The following is a 19,592-nucleotide window of genomic DNA, read 5'->3' on the forward strand; positions in this document are numbered from 1 at the left end:
TACTTATTTCACTCAATGATATGCAAATTAATTTTTATGTAATGTTTGGTTGATTCTGTCTCTATTAAAATGAAGCTACCATTAAAAAAAACAGACTGCTCATTTCTAAAATTACAAATACAGCATGGGATCAAATAATTATCTCCCCCCACTGAACATATAATCTTTCCAGTTAAGCAGAATGTTTCTCCTGCCATAGAGTGCACTCTGAAAATTACTACCTAGAAAAATGCACGTGGAGTAAATTTTTCTAGGTTTGTCTGTGAAGGTTCTCAGTCATGCAGGTCATCGTAGTCTAAGGAGCTTGGAAAGAAAAGCGTCTGGACTTGAAGATGTTTCACCTCTCATCCGAGAAGCTTCTTCTTCATGTTGGTTTTATACATATATACACACATATACACATGCATACATATATATACATATATATTAGGGGTGCAACGATATTCGTATCGATATTGAACCGTTCGATACAGTGCTTTCGGTTCGGTACGCATATGTATCGAACAATACAAAATTTGTAATTTATTTTATCAACTTTCCTTCTGACGATGCTGTCTGTGTTGAGCGCTCAGTGAATCTGCGTTCGACTACTCTGCCTAGGGTCGACAGTGCAGCCTAGGCGGAGTAGTCGAACGCAGATTCACTGAGCGCTCAACACAGACAGCATCGTCAGAAGGAAGAGCGCAGGGCAAGCTAGCGAGACAGAATTCAATTCAATTCAATTCAATTTTATTTATATAGCGCCAAATCACAACAAAAGTCGCCTCAAGGCGCTTCATAGATACAGAGAAAAACCCAACAATCATATGACCCCCTATGAGCAAGCACTTTGGCGACAGTGGGAAGGAAAAACTCCCTTTTAACAGGAAGAAACCTCCGGCAGAACCAGGCTCAGGGAGGGGCGGCCATCTGCTGCGACCGGTTGGGGTGAGAGAAGGAAGACAGGATAAAAGACATGCTGTGGAAGAGAGACAGAGGTTAATAACAGATATGATTCAATGCATAGTGAGTGAGAAAGGTGACTGGAAAGGAAAAACTCAATGCATCATGGGAATCCCCCGGCAGCCTACGTCTATTGCAGCATAACTAAGGGAGGATTCAGGGTCACCTGATCCAGCCCTAACTATATGCTTTAGCAAAAAGGAAAGTTTTAAGCCTAATCTTGAAAGTAGAGATAGTGTCTGTCTCCCGAATCCAAACTGGAAGCTGGTTCCACAGAAGAGGGGCCTGAAAACTGAAGGCTCTGCCTCCCATTCTACTTTTAAATACTCTAGGAACAACAAGTAGGCCTGCAGAGCGAGAGCGAAGTGCTCTAATAGGGTGATATGGTACTACAAGGTCATTAAGATAAGATGGGGCCTGATTATTTAATTTATTATTATTTATTGTATGTGAGGAGCAGGATTTTGAATTCAATTCTGGATTTAACAGGAAGCCAATGAAGGGAAGCCAAAACAGGGGAAATATGCTCTCTCTTTCTAGTCCCTGTCAGGACTCTTGCTGCAGCATTTTGGATTAGCTGAAGGCTTTTCAGTGAGTTTTTTGGACATCCTGATAATAATGAATTACAGTAGTCCAGCCTGGAAGTAATAAATGCATGAACTAGTTTTTCAGCGTCACTCTGAGACAGGATATTTCTAATTTTAGAGATGTTGCGCAAATGGAAGAAAGCAGTCTTACATATTTGTTTAATATGTGCTTTGAAGGACATGTCCTGGTCAAAAATGACTCCAAGGTTCCTCACAGTGTTACTGGAGGCCAAGGTAATGCCATCCAGAGTAAGAATCTGGTTAGATACCATATTTCTAAGATTTTCAGGGCCGAGTACAATAACCTCAGTTTTATCTGAATTAAGAAGCAGAAAGTTAGCGGCCATCCAGGTCTTTATGTCTTTAAGACATTCCTGCAGTTTAACTAATTGGTGTGTGTTATCTGGCTTCATGGACAGATAGAGCTGGGTGTCATCGGCATAGCAGTGAAAATGTATGCTATGTCTTCTAATGATGCTGCCTAAGGGAAGCATGTATAATGTAAACAGAATTGGTCCTAGCACTGAACACTGAACAGAAGTTAAGCTCTCCTTACAACATGGACCTCCCCCACCCTCATTCAGATCTGGCGTTTGGAATTATTTTGGTTTTCATGTGACGTATGACCCTGAAGGTAAGCGAGTCATGGACTAAAGTAAAACAGTATGTTGGATGTGCCATGCAATGCTCAATTACATGGGTGGGAACTAGTGTGTTAGCGCAGTTAGCTCGTTAACGTGTTGGCCGTCTAGCCCCATGCACGGGGCGATCGGCGGTAGCTCGTTAACGGAGATTTGCCGTGTTGTGGCGTTAATGTCATTTCAACGAGATTAACCTGAAAGCACTAGTGGGAACACAACGAATATGACTGCACATTTACGCCGACATCATCCTAGTGCAAAGACAAGTGGAAGCAGAAAAAAACAAGCAAGCATGCTACTAACTTTAGCCGAGTCATTTAGACAGCCGTTTAATATGCTGCTGAGAATATAGCCCAGAAGAAGCGGATAGTATAGCTTTTATTTTGGAAAGAGACATTTCTCTGTAATAAACTCTCTTTTCCAAAGATGAGTGATTCCTCAATCAGATACAGGGCTCGCAATATCGCTAGCCCAACGTCCCGGGGCTAGCGATTTTTTTCAGTCGGGGTACCAAAATCTATCTCTGCTCTGCCCGTCGGGCTATTGTAGGAAGGAAAAATATATGTCAATGCTTTTGCATTCTTTCGGAAATGTAGCTGGGTAATTATGTCATTGGCATCGGTGACCCACTGTCAATATGTGACATATTGAAATCGCGTTTGAATTTGCTCTTGTTTTTTGCTTTCACTTTGCAATCGCGCGAACTGTGTATAGAGAGCGACAGCACTGATCTGTGAGTGATGATAATTTGCGCACCAATTCCTCTGACATCGTCTTATTAATCGTTAGCTTACTATGCAAACATGACAAGTGAAATCTCCCGCAGCTTAAACATGTGAGAGGTTGATCGCGCAGAGAATCGCTGAGCTTATGTGAGTGCGTGTGTAAAAGCAGCAGGATTTATATTTGACTAAGATGACTGAGAACCTTCACAGACAGATATATATTTTAGTTCTGCTGAGCCAAATAAGACAGGTCAGGGTGAAGAAGTGACAGCCAAAGAAAAGCTTACCACAAAACGGAAAAGTTATGACAAATCAGACTATAAGGCAAAAAGAAAGTGCAGCTTTATGGTTTCATGGACAAAATAATTTCTGTGGCTGCAATATGACGAGCTAAATAACCAGGGCTGCACATAAGTGGTCCGCAGGTGCGCATTCGCTGTCAAAATAAAAAACACGCACAAGGGTTAGGGTTAAATTTAAAAACTGTACTTTTGAGTTAAAATATATATTTATAATTTTAATAAATGACAAATTAAAAAGGCATGAACATTTTTTTTGTATCGAAAAAATATCGAACCGTGACACCAAAGTATCGAACCGAACCGAACCGTGAATTTTGTGTATCGTTGCACCCCTAATACAGTGGGGCAAAAAAGTATTTAGTCAGCCACCGATTGTGCAAGTTCCCCCACCTAAAATGATGACAGAGGTCAGTAATTTGCACCAGAGGTACACTTCAACTGTGAGAGACAGAATGTGAAAAAAAAATCCATGAATTCACATGGTAGGATTTGTAAAGAATTTATTCGTAAATTAGGGTGGAAAATAAGTATTTGGTCACCTCAAACAAGGAAAATCTCTGGCTCTCACAGACCTGTAACATCTTCTGTAAGAAGCTTTTCTGTCCCCCACTCGTTACCTGTATGAATGGCACCTGTTTGAACTCATCATCTGTATAAAAGACACCTGTCCACAGCCTGTTGTTGACGATTAGTATAGCTGGATGAAGTAATGTGAGATCACTGGGTGGCCCAACAGGGGCTACGCATCGATAGTAGAAACATTGATCGGCAACCCTTTGATTGGTCGGCGAAAATGTCGAAGGAGCGCGCTCGGTATTTTTTGGCAGCAGAGCAAGAACTCTTGAGTGAGGGATTTCAGGAGTTTCAGAGTTTAATTAAAACGCAAGGGAACACTGCAAAGGCTGCAAAAGCAAGGAGAGAGGGCTGGCAGAAAGTTGCTGACAAATCAAACTCGTAAGTAATTCAATAATAACAATAATAATGGAGTGGATTTATATAGCGCTTTTCAAGGCACCCAAAGCGCTTTACAATGCCACTATTCATTCACTCTCACATTCACACACTGGTTGAGGCAGCTACGGTTGTAGCCACAGCTGCCCTGGGGCAGACTGACAGAAGCCAGGCTGCCATATTGCGCCATCGGCCCCTCTGGCCAACACCAGTAGGCGGTAGGGTAGATTTATCATATCACACCATATTATCCAATATTATATTACATTATATTATATTATAATATGTTATATTATATCCCCTTTCACATGAGAGCCACAACAGGACCCACTAGAACATGGGAACAACTAAAAGTGAAATATAAGAATATTCTACAGAATGGTAATATTTATCACTTATATTGCTTGTCGTCTCTTGGAAAGAGACCCTGGAATACTCTGTTTGTTTGTTCATAACAGCAACCAAGAAAAGGGCAGAGCAAAAAAAAAGACAGGTGGTGGTCCTGCACCCCCTCGTCAACAAGTTGGTTAAGTGAATAATACCCTCACGGGAAAATCGATATCTCTCTATGAGCACACTGTCGCGCTGAGCTAAAGGATCCTGTCTGTCCCGCAATATACGCTGAATTCTGGAAACTCTCCTTATCAATCTTGCACCTTCCGCAATGGGTTGCTCGCGTAAACGGACAGGATATGACTGCGACAGACTTCCCAAATCCACCTTCGCTTTTATAGCCGTGGTCTCTCATCTTGATTACACGAAGTAATTTACAATTACTACTCTGAAATATGAATTACATCTGTAATAATCACATACATGTAATAGAATGTTAATAGTACATTTCCCTTTTTTAGGGAATGACCTGTATGTATCTGTGTGAAATCAATAAAAGGATCAAGTGCTGCATTATCTTTAGTTACATTGATGTTATTTATTTATGGTGAAACAGTGGTGGAATATCGCTGTTGCTTTCGTATGAATGACGCGGACATACCTGCGTGGCCGCGATCTAATCCTGTTTACATAAAGTAAACCTGCTCCCCAGCAGGTTTACGCTTACGGCTCTGTTGCTATGACAGCAAGTCCCGGATGGGCTTCGGGGAACCGAACGATCCAGGATCACGTGAAATCGTCAACAATCTCATCCAGCTAACTCACTTAGCGCGGTACGAAGAACAGGCCCCAGGTTTGCACACACAGTAGCTGGTATTTTGGCCCATTCCTCCATGTAGATCTTCTCGAGAGCAGTGATGTTTTGGGGCTGTCGCTGAGCAACACGGACTTTCAACTCCCGCCACAGATTTTCTATGGGGTTGAGGTCTGGAGACTGGCTAGGCCACTCCAGGACTTTCAAATGCTTCTTACGGAGCCACTCCTTTGTTGCCCGGGCGGTGTGTTTTGGATCATTGTCATGTTGGAAGACCCAGCCTCGTTTCATCTTCAAAGTTCTCACTGATGGAAGGAGGTTTTGGCTCAAAATCTCACGATACATGGCCCCATTCATTCTGTCCTTAACACGGATCAGTCGTCCTGTCCCCTTGGCAGAAAAACAGCCCCATAGCATGATGTTTCCACCCCCATGCTTCACAGTAGGTATGGTGTTCTTGGGATGCAACTCAGTATTCTTCTTCCTCCAAACACGACGAGTTAAGTTTATACCAAAGAGTTCTACTTTGGTTTCATCTGACCACATGACATTCTCCCAATCCTCTGCTGTATCATCCATGTGCTCTCTGGCAAACTTCAGACGGGCCTGGACATGCACTGGCTTCAGCAGCGGAACACGTCTGGCACTGCGGGATTTGATTCCCTGCCGTTGTAGTGTGTTACTGATGGTGACCTTTGTTACTTTGGTCCCAGCTCTCTGCAGGTCATTCACCAGGTCCCCCCGTGTGGTTCTGGGATCTTTGCTCACCGTTCTCATGATCATTTTGACCCCACGGGATGAGATCTTGCGTGGAGCCCCAGATCGAGGGAGATTATCAGTGGTCTTGTATGTCTTCCATTTTCTGATGATTGCTCCCACAGTTGATTTTTTCACACCAAGCTGCTTGCCTATTGTAGATTCACTCTTCCCAGTCTGGTGCAGGTCTACAATACTTTTCCTGGTGTCCTTCGAAAGCTCTTTGGTCTTGGCCATGGCGGAGTTTGGAGTCTGACTGTTTGAGGCTGTGGACAGGTGTCTTTTATACAGATGATGAGTTCAAACAGGTGCCATTCATACAGGTAACGAGTGGGGGACAGAAAAGCTTCTTACAGAAGATGTTACAGGTCTGTGAGAGCCAGAGATTTTCCTTGTTTGAGGTGACCAAATACTTATTTTCCACCCTAATTTACGAATAAATTCTTTACAAATCCTACCATGTGAATTCATGGATTTTTTTTTCACATTCTGTCTCTCACAGTTGAAGTGTACCTCTGGTGCAAATTACTGACCTCTGTCATCATTTTAAGTGGGGGAACTTGCACAATCGGTGGCTGACTAAATACTTTTTTGCCCCACTGTATGTATGTATGTATGTATGTATGTGTATATATATATATATATATATATATATATATATATATATATATATATATATATATATATATATATATATATATATATATATATATATATATATATATATATATATATATATATGAATGATGCAGCTGGATAGCGTAGTGGTTAGACTACACGCCTTTGGAACCCAGGATCGCAAGTTCGATTCCTGCCTGGGGCGTCTGTATCCAGTAAGGGTCCTAAGGCTAGACCCCCTATGCTAAGCGAGCCTACCGCAGACATGAGCGAGACAGATAAATATGAAGGCATGCCGGCTCGGACGTCGCCCGGATCAACAAGGTCCGCGTCAGGTGTTGAGGAACCAGGGCACCCTGATGAAAAGTGGGCTACTGGAACAAGAAGGCATCGGTGGGCAAGAGATGAAAACAGGGCGTTGTTGGAATGCTACTACGCAAGTAACCCCGGCGGAAGGGGCTACATGAATAGGATGACGGACCTATGGATTCTTCGATACCCAACATCCACAATGACGGCGAAACAACTAGTAGCTCAGTGTTCCAACATTCGAAAGAAGGGACTGCTCTCACAGCTAGAGATTGACGAGGTACAACACAAATGCCACGGCAAGGAGGAGTCAGGACGCCAGGTCAGGGGGGAGATATCATCACCCCCACCCGAGATTGGGTACATAGCCCCAAGTGCGATAGTTGAAGGATCGTTGAGTGCGAGAGGAACTGACCTGAAAAATAGGATAATGGCCAAGCTTGAAACCTGGATCTCCCGTAGCCGGTTACCAAGATTACGTGAAGTACCCTCAGAAGGTCTGCTAGATGATGTTAATGCAGCATTACGGACAATACCTACAACCACTATTACCGACACTAACAGGCTGATCTACAATACGGCAGCAGTGATCAGTGAGATGCTTGGCTACAAGTTGAACAGCCACAAGGGGCAGTACCCTCCATGGAGAAGAAGGCTAGAGGGCAAGATCAAAGTAGCACGGAGGGAGGTTAGCCAACTAACAGAGTTGCAGAAAGGTGCGACAAAGAAGGTGCATAAGAAATACAGCAAGCTGTCCATACCTGAGGCCTTGGAAACTGCCAAGCAAAGACTCACAGCCTTGGCCAGCCGCTTGAGGAGGTACACCAGAGAGATAGAAGGCAGGAAAATAAACCAGCTGTTCTCCACAGAACCAGCAAAGGTGTACTCTCAGTGGCAAGGGAACAATAATAAGAGAACAGCACCACCAAGGCTGGAGACGGAGCAATACTGGAAGAGCATATGGGAGAAGGACGCAATGCTCAGTGGCTAGTGGATCTGAGGGCAGACCACAGCGACCTCCCTGAACAGGGTCCAGTAACCATCACAGTGGCAGATATCCAAGAAAGGGTCTCCAGTATGAAGAGTTGGACAGCACCAGGGCCCGACATGGTTCACGCCTACTGGCTAAAGAAGCTGACTGCACTCCACGAGCATCTGGCAGCACAAATGAACCAGCTGCTAGTTAACGAGAGACACCCGGAATGGCTAACCGAAGGTCGGACGGTCCTGATCCCCAAGGACCCCAAGAAGGGACCGGTCCCCTCCAACTACCGACCAATAACCTGCCTCAGTACTACATGGAAGCTCCTGTCAGGCATCATATCGGCTAAGATGAACAGGCACATGGGTCAATACATGAGTGGGACACAGAAAGGAATTGGCAAGAATACCAGAGGTGCAAAACACCAGCTACTGGTAGACAGAACAGTCAGCCGAGACTGCAAGACCAGACTGACCAACCTGTGCACTGCCTGGATTGATTACAAGAAGGCCTATGACTCAATGCCCCACAGCTGGATACTGGAATGCCTAGAATTGTACAAGATCAATGGGACCCTAAGAGCCTTCATCAGGAACTCAATGGGGATGTGGCGTACAACACTAGAGGCCAACTCCAAGCCCATAACACAAGTCACCATCAAGTGCGGGATCTACCAAGGAGATGCTCTGTCCCCACTGCTGTTCTGCATAGGCCTGAACCCCCTCAGTGAGATCATTAACAAGACTGGCTACGGATACCGACTACGGAACGGAGCAGTTGTCAGCCACCTCCTGTACATGGATGACATCAAGCTGTATGCCAAGAGTGAACGAGACATCGATTCACTGATCCACACTACCAGGCTATACAGCAATGACATTGGAATGTCGTTCGGACTGGAGAAGTGTAGTCGGATGGTAACAAAGAGAGGGAAGGTAGTCAGAACTGAGGGGATTGAACTACCAGAAGGCAACATTGCAGACATAGAGGACAGTTACAAGTACCTGGGGATCCCGCAGGCAAATGGGAACCATGAAGAAGCCGCTAGAAAGGCTGCAACCACCAAGTACCTGCAGAGGGTCAGGCAAGTCCTGAGGAGTCAGCTGAATGGTAAGAACAAGATCCGGGCCATCAACACGTACGCCCTGCCCGTGATCAGGTACCCTGCTGGGGTAATAGGCTGGCCAAAGGAGGAGATAGAAGCCACTGACATAAAGACAAGAAAGCTCCTTACCATGCATGGAGGGTTTCACCCCAAGTCCAGCACCCTGAGGCTGTACGCTAAGCGGAAGGAAGGGGGCCGGGGACTGGTGAGTGTCAGCACCACAGTCCAGGATGAGACAACGAACATCCAAGAATACATTGGGAAGATGGCCCCAACTGACCGAGTGCTCAGTGAATACCTCAGGCAGCAGAAACCCAAGAAAGAGGAGGAAGACGAGGAACCATCATGGAAGGACAGGCCCCTGCACGGTATGTACCACCGGCAGATAGAGGAGGTGGCTGATATCCAGAAATCCTACCAGTGGCTGGACAAAGCTGGACTGAAAGACAGCACAGAGGCACTAATCATGGCAGCACAAGAACAAGCTCTGAGTACAAGATCCATAGAGGCTGGGGTCTATCACACCAGGCAAGACCCCAGGTGCAGGCTGTGTAAAGATGCCCCAGAGACAATCCAGCACATAACAGCAGGGTGCAAGATGCTAGCAGGCAAGGCATACATGGAACGCCATAACCAAGTGGCCGGCATAGTGTACAGGAACATCTGTGCCGAGTATAACCTGGAAGTCCCGAGGTCAAAGTGGGAGATGCCCCCAAGGGTGGTGGAGAATGACCGAGCTAAGATCCTGTGGGACTTCCAGATACAGACGGACAAAATGGTGGTGGCTAACCAACCGGACATAGTGGTGGTAGACAAACAGAAGAAGACGGCCGTAGTGATCGATGTATCGGTTCCGAATGACAGCAATATCAGGAAGAAGGAACACGAGAAGCTGGAGAAATACCAAGGGCTCAGAGAAGAGCTCGAGAGGATGTGGAGGGTGAAGGTAACGGTGGTCCCCGTGGTAATCGGAGCACTAGGTGCGGTGACTCCCAAGCTAGGCGAGTGGCTCCAGCAGATCCCGGGAATAACATCGGAGATCTCTGTCCAGAAGAGCGCAGTCCTGGGAACAGCTAAGATACTGCGCAGGACCCTCAAGCTCCCAGGCCTCTGGTAGAGGACCCGAGCTTGAAGGATAAACCGCCCGCAGGGGCGTGCTGGGTGTTTTTTTTATATATATATATATATATAAAAAAAAACACCCATGCTACATATATATATATATATATATATATATATATATATCCAACATACTGAAGAAGCTTCTTGGATGAGAGATGAAACGTCCAGACGCTTTTTTAGGTTTGCTACAACAGTGAAATACAACTGAAAAAGTCTTAAATTCAGGCTTATAGAGTTGGATTCAGCTTTAAATTAAAAGTATTTACAAAGTTTTGCCTCATATTTTGGACCGTCTTCTCTTCTACATTTATATTCTGGAAAATAAAAAAGTCTGTATTTGTTATATTTTCATTTTCTATAATGAAAAATGAAAATGTATTTTAAAAATTGAAGGGTGGATTTCTTTACTGACAGTGCTGAAAATGTTCATCAATATTATAAAATATTACTGATACATTAAAGGTTGATAAGTGTCAGTGGTGATGTGTGGTTAACCTAGTAAAGTCACACTCATTTAAATCAAAAATCCTGTATTCACATCGCAGTGCTCAGATCAGGTTTGCTGCTCTGTTTTGTTTTTTTTTACCTAAACTCGTCTGCAAGCAAAAAATGAAGAATACCAAAGACAAAACACGCTGTCATACAGAAAACATGGCATGATGGTGAGGATAAGAAAAGAGACATTTCTTTAATTATGGTTGCTGATTCTGTGTAAATACCGAGTTGGAGACAGGTGTCTTTGACGTGCGAGATGAATTACCTCACTGAAGCAGATTTCTGCAAAAATTTCCGGATGTTGGGAGGACGGTTACTTTTAACCCCATCTGTCAGTGTCCCTCCACATTTGTAACACTTGAAGCTAGACCATCAGGTGAGCGATGTTAAGTCCACATGAATTCTGATTTGACTCTTCAGTGTGATAGTGCACTTTTTCTTTTTCTTTTCTTTTTTTAGCTGTACCTGATTTAGGACCAAATATGGAAGTGGTCCGAATAAGAACTGAAAAGATCAGATTGCATATGAGCTCTGGGTGGAGGGACACTATGTGACAAAAAAATGCAATTCAAAAGACCCCTATGAAGATTACAACCAGGCACAGGCCTGGAACAGTAAGATGAGGGCCCCACACTGGGGGAGGGGATCAGAAAAGCACCTGGTGATTGAGCCTACCCCCTTAGTTCCGTCGGGACCTGGCACGTGGTTTGATCCAAGGCTGAGTCAGTAGCAGCAAGAAGCTCCTTCTAAAGTGTGTCAGTGTTCATCAGAAGAGTGAAGCTTAGAGTAGAGCTGCTTGAAAAGAACCATTTGAGGTGGTTTATGCTTTCTGGACACGTAATAGGTGAGATGTTCTTCATGCATCAAACCGGAGGAGACCCCGGAGGAGACACTGTGCTGGCTTGGGAACTTTTTGATATCCCCATAGAAGAGCTGGAGGAGATAAAGTCTGGGCATTGTTACCAACTGCTGCCCACACAAACAGAACACAGATAAGTGGTAGAAAACGGAGTGGTAGACGCACGGATGGATGGAGATTCCATGTCATTTCTGCTATTCACACCTTCATCAAATAAAAGCAGAGCTGAATGAGATGTGGAAAAAATGTCCACAGTTGGAACATGGCACATTTTTAAAGACTGAACACATTTGCACAGTAAAGCTAAACCAAAATGGAAAGTGGCAAAACTGTCTTGATGTTGACTGTATTGAGCGATGTCTCACGCTGGAGCACTTCTTCAGACAGCCAGTTATACAAGTGGAATAAGCTCAGTGGGAACAGCTGCAGCAACAGAACAGAGTATGTGAGGTAAAACCAAAGTGAAGAAGACCACAAGGGGAACTGTCTGCAGAGAAAGACTACAGAAATTCTTCTGAATGAAAACAGCGGTCTCCAGTTGCTCTCAGTCTTCTCTCTGATCTCACATTGTCTAAAGCAAAAGCTTATCATTCATACATTTATAGAATGTGCATATTAATGTCCCTGATCAAAGTCTAGCTGCTGCTGCTTCTTTCTTTGACGTCATCGAGAAAGATGGATGCGCACAAAGTTCCAGCAATGAATAATTTGCTGTTTTTTAACTGATACTTTCTTGGCCCAAAGCTGTATTTTTTGTTGGCTTTAAACATAAATCAAATTTTTAACAAAGGTTGGCCTCTAGTTTGTTTTGGGATCAAAAGTTGAAGCGCAACTTGAACATTGGCTGCAGTATCCTCACTGTAAATTTTCCATGCACTTGATTTGCTATTCTGCATTTACACTGCCTCAGGAAGGAGACTCACATATTCAGATGCCTACTTTTGTCCAAGTAGCACATTCTGGAAAAAATCAGATCATTGTAGAAATGCCAAAACTACAATTCCTGTAATGACTAGTCAAGTCATTCTTTATAACCCCCCCCCCCCCCCCCCCCCCCCCCCCAAAAAAAACCCAAACATGTTTAGGATAAAAATAAAAATGCTTTGGTTTTTCCACGTTGTTGGTGCTTTTTGTGGCATTTTGGACTTTTATTTTAAACTTTTGTCCGAAGAGGGGAATAAAAGATGGGGACGGATGCCCAGCACAGGGCCCTGGCTCAGCCCCTGTGGTCACCTGCTGGACCAGGTGCCCCTTTTATAACATTTTAATAAAATAATCTGAAAAAAATATAGACTGTGTAGCACAGCCTGCCACTTTCTCCCTTTACTTTTAAGGAATTTCTGTAATTTTTATTAGTCTTTTACTTGACAGTAATTAAAAAAAATACTGCATTTGCATTTGTGCATTGGATACATGCAGCTTGCTAACAAAGTTTGTTAGCATTATCTGCTAACTTAGCATTTCATCCAAATATAGTCCCTTCTAAACCCAAAAACAAACAAAACCAAAACAAAATGACCAAAAACAACAAAAACAGAAAGGAGGACTAAAAATCTAACTGGTGACGACATAGTGGCTATTCCATCGTTTAGTTACAGTCTATGCATCTGTTCAGTTCCTGGGGAGTAACAACTAACAATAATGTTAAAGAAAAACATAAGAAAATCCTAAAATTTGGGAAAGTAAAACCAACAAATGTTTCCCCTTTCAGCCAAATGAAACAGTTCACCAAAATAGCTCCCCTAATCAGCTAATTGTTTACTTGACTAATCCTTTCTGCTCTGCATGGAGTCCAGCCCACATAAGTCGACTACTAACACATCCTTGATTAAAAACCAGCGTGGCAAGACACTTGGTTTGCACTTTAGTTGAGTACAATTGGACTTTTGAAGAGGAACAATGCGTGGGTTGTGATTACATGAGTTCAGAGAAGATTAAAATGTTTAAAAAGAGAGATCTATTGTGATCTCATGCAAGTCTTTGTATTTTGTTTTGTTTTTGAATCCATTTTGGATTCAAACAGCCAAGCTTTTATTAGGTAAAGGTGCTTATGCGTCCTCATTTGCACCTGAAGATAGCGTTTGTTATTTTTTATTTTTCGAGGGGAGAAACAAAATGCCTGACTGGCAAAGCTCCCAGCAACGGGCAATAAACGAGGCAGAAATAAAAAGGCCACAAGGTGTTTCAGTGCGATTAAAGCAACAATGTCAAGAAAGCCCGAGAGAACTCTTAGCCTTTAGATGTTTACCTCATGACTTGGCCTTGAGCTTTCAACATCCTTGAGATTTTGATTTGGCCCGCAGTTTGAATAAACAATTTTACCTTGATGGCAGCTGAGTAGCGTTCCTATTTAGCAGCACTGTAAGCTCAACAAAGACACAGCACTCTGAATATTTTACCGTTGCTCATAATTTATGTACCTACCAACATCTTTGAAGCCAGTTGAAAAGAGAAGCAGGGATGAGGAGAGGAATTAGACCAGCTACAGGGGAACAACAAGACAAATCTGTCTGGTTTGGGATGAACGCTTAAGTAGTATCTGAGGAGAGTTAAATCCCCCCCCCATCTCTCCTTTTTCTTTATCACACTTATATGGCTCCCTAAACCAGCGGTCCCCAACCCCCGGGCCATGAGTCGTTTGGTACCAGGCCGAGAGAGTTGAGGCTCGGGTGTGAAATTCATGGTTTTCAGGGGTTTTAGCTTTTTTTTTTATCGTTAACTCAGTTTCCATGGGTCTTTTCCCATGTGTTATGAGTAAATCTTTTTTTTTTAGTACCAGTACTGGTTTTATTTTGTTGTATTTTTCCGCGACACCTTAAAGGCCGGTCCGTGAAAATATTGTCGGACATAAACCGGTCCGTGGCGCAAAAAGGGTTGGGGACCGCTGCCCTACACAATCTTTTTATCAGGCCCCACCTTCTCATGTTGGCCTTTTTCCCTCCACCTACAGGACAACTTTGTTACCAGCTGGATGTGCCTAATAATTGTCCATCCTGAAACACTAACTTAGGGGCTTAGCTTACACAGCCACTGTGACATTTTCGCATCGAACAGTACCACCCCCCATCTAAAACATCTAAATGCCAGTCGGACACCAAGGGGCACAATTATACCGCTTTACACTGGGGAGAGAGAGAAAGAGAGAGGAACGGCTTCAGCTAGGACACACACACACTCTAACTTTGCTCCCCATGCAGCCCACCACTGTCCTACAGTCATTTATCTTACTTTACTAATTGCTTTAATGGGGTTTTCAGGGGCCAGCGTGGTCTTATGAGCTAGTGGCTGCACACTAACTCTCTTTCCGTCCTCCTTCTGTCTCCATTAAGAAGCTCAGATTGGAGCTGAATCTTTAGTAATGCAATCAGCTGACAAGCACTTGATTGTGGAACCTGCTCATTAAGACATAGTTAATTGTTGTCCTTTTCTCTCAATTGCTTATCAAGCTATGATTACTCGCTCACATGCACACACATGCACACATTCAGAGTTCCTGCCACCAGAGTGTGTGTGTGTGTGTGTGTCTTTTTTTCAAGAAAGTTAAGGCTGTGTAGTCTATTGATTAAAGGACCAAAAGCTTTAATAATAGTCCGTTTCTATTATGTTAGTTTTTTGAGTTTGAAGGAAAATGACACCCATGCAATCAGTGAGGCTCATGGCTGGATTAACCTCTTTGCCCAAAGGCAAAAAAAATGTTGGGCTCCTTTTATTAAGCCACTTATTTCCCCAGACAACAGGCGTGTTTGCAGGGTTGTTGTTTTTTTTTTTTCTAAATGAAGTGGTACAAGGGCGGGACTTAGAAACAGGTGGGGTGGGGCCATTGGGAAATCAGAAAGTTGTATGAGATATAAATGTTAAAGCACTTGGAAACTGATTGAAAATCCAGCACGTAATAATGATTTGAATTATGGACCGAACTCCTGCCTCTGTAAACATGCATTAGGAGACGTGGCTGCCTCAGTGGACATAAAGTTTTTAACCATGACGTGATGGACAGTACATATTCAACTTTTAGCCTGAGTGGTAAATATAAAGAAAATGTTATACGTCCACGAATAGTTAGCAGCAGACGAACCCAGTGTGAATCAAATGAAGGGAAGGAAATTTAGCAAAATTTCAAAATGTATTGTTTTCCATTAGTTTTTGGTGCTTATTATTATATTGTGTAACATTAGCTGCATTTACGGTCTATGGAGAACAACACTGTTTTTCACAGTGTGAAGTAGTCAGACTCGAACGTCAAAGAAGGTGGTAGGGAAGCAGACTCAGGAGACATTTGGGGTTTTCAGAGGTGAGCAATTTATTTACAGTGGACCCCATCCTGCATGAAACTTCCAAACAAAACTTACCCCCAAAGTAACTTCATTAACAAAACTCAAAAGTACCTGGATTTGGTAACACAGCTCACCTCTCCTCTCTCATCTGAGTCTGGCAGAGACTGACTATATATAGGGCCATTAATCGCCCTTTAATCTGTAACATAATAAAATATAAAGAAACATGTAACTGAGTATTTGCTTTAATTTGCAGTATGTTTGATTTGCTGGCAACAGAATGCTTACACAAACAAACCTGGGATAGTGAGTGCAGCAATGTTACTTTGACAAATAGCAAATCATAGCAAATAAATACAGAGACAGAATAATGTGCAAAAAAAGGTCAACACATCTGGGACAAAGGGAGGGCATTACAAATGCACCCACTTTGTCACACACAGAAAAAGCAGATCCAAAAGGGACTCCAATTTTCCTTATTTTCCTCCCTTATTAACTGCAATTAATAACTCAATTGATGGAAATTAAACCATCAATTGATTACCTGGTTTGAACTGTGGGCCATTTTTAAGCCCAGAGTTCAAACCAGGTCTATAACTACTTTTACAACTAAGAGAAGTAGTAATTAGGAGATTCAGTTTTAGGTCTTAAAACATTTATACAGCCGATATTTAGTTTTGAACATTTCTAAAAAATTAGCAAATTTGATAATCCAGCTGGTTTTTACTAGCTAACTAACTGTGGTATGATTGTTGGTGGTAGGCCAGGTGTTATGGGTATTTCTGAAGCATCTGATCTTCTGGGATTTTCACCACAGCTGTTGCTACAATTTACTCAGAATGGTGTGAAAAACAAAAAACATCCAGTGAGTGGCAGTTCTGCAGACAGAAACCGCTTGTTGGTGAGAAAGGTCAGAGGAGAATACCAGACTGGTTGGAGCTGGCAGAGAGGCTGTGGTACCTCAGATAGCTATTCTTTCCAACTAAGCAGACAAAAATCTTAGAATATACAGCACATGTAATCTTGAGGTGGATGACTGTCAGGTTCTGCACCAAAAATATCCTAACAGGACAGACGCTGGCATCTTAGCCTGCTAGAGATGGTTTCAATGGCAGCAGCTGCAGCTCAGCAGATGCAGTGGGTTGTCTACTAACGGGAAGGTCATTCGTTTGAGCCCCGGCTCCTCCGGTCCGCATGTCCTAGTGTCATTGGGGACGATATTGAACCTCGAATTTGCCCCCCTGTGATTGGGTGAATGTGGCTTGTTGTACTGGGAGTAGAAAAGTGCTGCTGTATATCATTTCAAAACCATTGAACAACAGGAATCAACCTCCTACTGATCAGTCATCCTTTGAATAGTGCAGCCTATCTCAAATGTATTTGCTGACCATGTGCATCTTTTTATGGCCATAATTCACCTTCTATCAATGGATACTACCATGCCACATAGCACCTTAAAGTCCAACATCTAGCAGGAGCCATACCTCCATGGAGTCCTGACCCAGCAGGATGTTTGGTGTTTGCACATAACGAGACAAAAAGAATCATTATCTGCTAGTGAATAGCTGATTCATTTAATCTGCATCTTTCTGTCAAAGCTTTCTGCCCTCACACTTGATGTTTTGAAGTTAGAAGACATTTATGTTCATGAGGGAAGGAGGGTCTAATGAAACACTCTTGGTGTGATTACAAAGGCAGGATGTCTCTGCCTCTGCATTGCTCTCACCAGTCTTTGTAAAGGCGTCTCCAAACTCTTTAGATGTAGAACAGTGATGCAGTATTGCTTAGGCCTAATGTTCTTTGTGATAGAGTAACACAACATGTTTCACCATTTGATAAGTACTTTCTGAAATTAATGGAAATCGATTGGGGGGAAAAAACAATCTTTTGTTGCTGGCCATACAATTTACTGTGTAGATACAACTACTAAGACACATTTCTTTAGCCTGAAATAACAAATACACACATGTTCAGGGCGTGTTCAAATCATTTGCTGTTATCCAACTTTCACACTGAAACAAAGAGTTGATCAAACTGATCCATCTGTTTCACCCAAACACTCATCTTACCTCTGTGATTTAACCTGCCTGAAGCTGAACAGCCACGTAAACTGAGCCAGTTCAAATTTGAATAAGGAAATGATTGGACGCTGGAGCTTTGCATGCACGCAATGTTTTTATTGGGTTGCAGTGACTGCTTTAGTGTTGTTTGGACAGAGAGAGGAGGTGGGCGAGTCAGAGAGCGTAAAACAAAACTAAAACAGTCTGAAGATACGTTCACAGGGCTTCTTGGCACGATGGAAAGTAACAATCAGAGAAACACCTGCTGCGAAATCATGGATTCAGGTTTCCAGTCAGATTGCTTCTGGGTAAGACGTGGTTATGCATGTGTGTGTTTCATGTGATGCTCACCTGGGTATAATTATTTGACAATATTTCATTTCACTGTAAGTTAACACTGTGACGAGTTAACTTGTAGTCTATGGTACTAGCTGTACATAGACATGCTAGCAGTAATCAGCCACTGTAAAACTGTATACTGTAAATGCAGTTTATATGATAGCATCCTCCATTTTGGAAGACCAGTTGTGCGGACTTCCAGCCCCACACCACCAACCACAAAGCTTAATTCAGAATCAACAATCTTAATAATCTGCTAGTATGAAATAGTAGAACCAACAGACAATAGGGAGTCAATCAGCAGTCAGTGAAAACTACTTCAGACTTCCATTGACTTGTTTTATGAAAGAAACCTCAAATTCTACAACTAAGTTTAGTCCTGTTTCAGTCTAATTGTAATAAGTTAGGCCTAATGTCATACAGGGCTATCTATTACCACTCCTAATAGTTCAGTCCTGCAGAGGGCAACAATGTCACTTGATGATAAGATGGCTCATTTCAAATTTTAGTTGGACTGAAGTTTATAATTATTGATATAAGTGTACAAAAGAAGTCTACCTTTAAATGAATGAGGTGAAAAGCAGCCAGTGCACCTGTTTGTGAAAACCAGGAAAGAACATCAGCGTTTCACTTCTCCTGTGTCAATCCTACCCTAACATGTTAGCAGCTAAGGGAAGTTATGTATGAATACATTTATCTTATTCTGGGATATGATAACGCTGACACTTTGCCACCAAGCTTGCACAGTCACTAAAAGAACAATAGATTTCGAGCACGATACAAACCACCCCTGTTCGTGGAGCACTTAAGCAAAGACACCTACACTCCGCCTCGGTGTGTAGTTTGGATAGTGTGACTCTCCATTCCCTTGAGGCTTGGCGCTTCCTCATGTTAGAGTTCAGAAAGGCTCAGTCATACTGCTTTAGATTCCACTGAGACAAATGTTGGTTCAGTTGAAATGACCTGATTGTACACTTTTATAAAATGGTGATGTGATCGGGTCTTTGCAGATAATAACTACATCGTACTACAGCCGTGTGTAATCTACATGTGGTTTTGTGTTTGGGTGAGTTATAACACACCTAATGCACTTTTTTGGCCCCATACACTCCTTACATCCCGTCTCAGCCCATAGGATTTCACTGAGGCAGAACAGAGAGAGAGAGAGAGAGAGAGAGAGAGAGTGTGTGTGTGTGTGTGTGTGTGTGTGTGCGCGTGTGTGTGTTTGTGAGTGAGAGTGCCTTCCTCCATCCCACTTCCTCTCCATCTTCAGGCTCCTTTGCTCTCCTCCTCCCAAAATCCCTCCTTGCTTTTCAGTGATGGTGGATGAGGGAGGGAGGGGGTGCAGATGGTCTGCTCAGAGAGAAAGAGAGGGAGA

The 19,592-nt window shown here is 43.1% G+C and overlaps 1 protein-coding gene across 1 annotated transcript in view; it reads left to right on the forward strand.

Annotated features, from left to right (window-relative positions):
• The window catches only part of ctnnd2b (catenin (cadherin-associated protein), delta 2b), a 240,464-nt gene that overhangs the window by 57,804 nt on the left and 163,068 nt on the right, over positions 1-19,592 (forward strand). The gene's annotated exons all lie outside the window — the stretch shown is intronic.

This window comes from Diplotaxodon limnothrissa, linkage group LG18 (genome assembly GCF_057381915.1).
Source record: "Diplotaxodon limnothrissa isolate DT_005_m linkage group LG18, D_limnothrissa_male_GT1.1, whole genome shotgun sequence".
Classification (NCBI taxonomy): Eukaryota; Metazoa; Chordata; class Actinopteri; order Cichliformes; family Cichlidae; genus Diplotaxodon; species Diplotaxodon limnothrissa.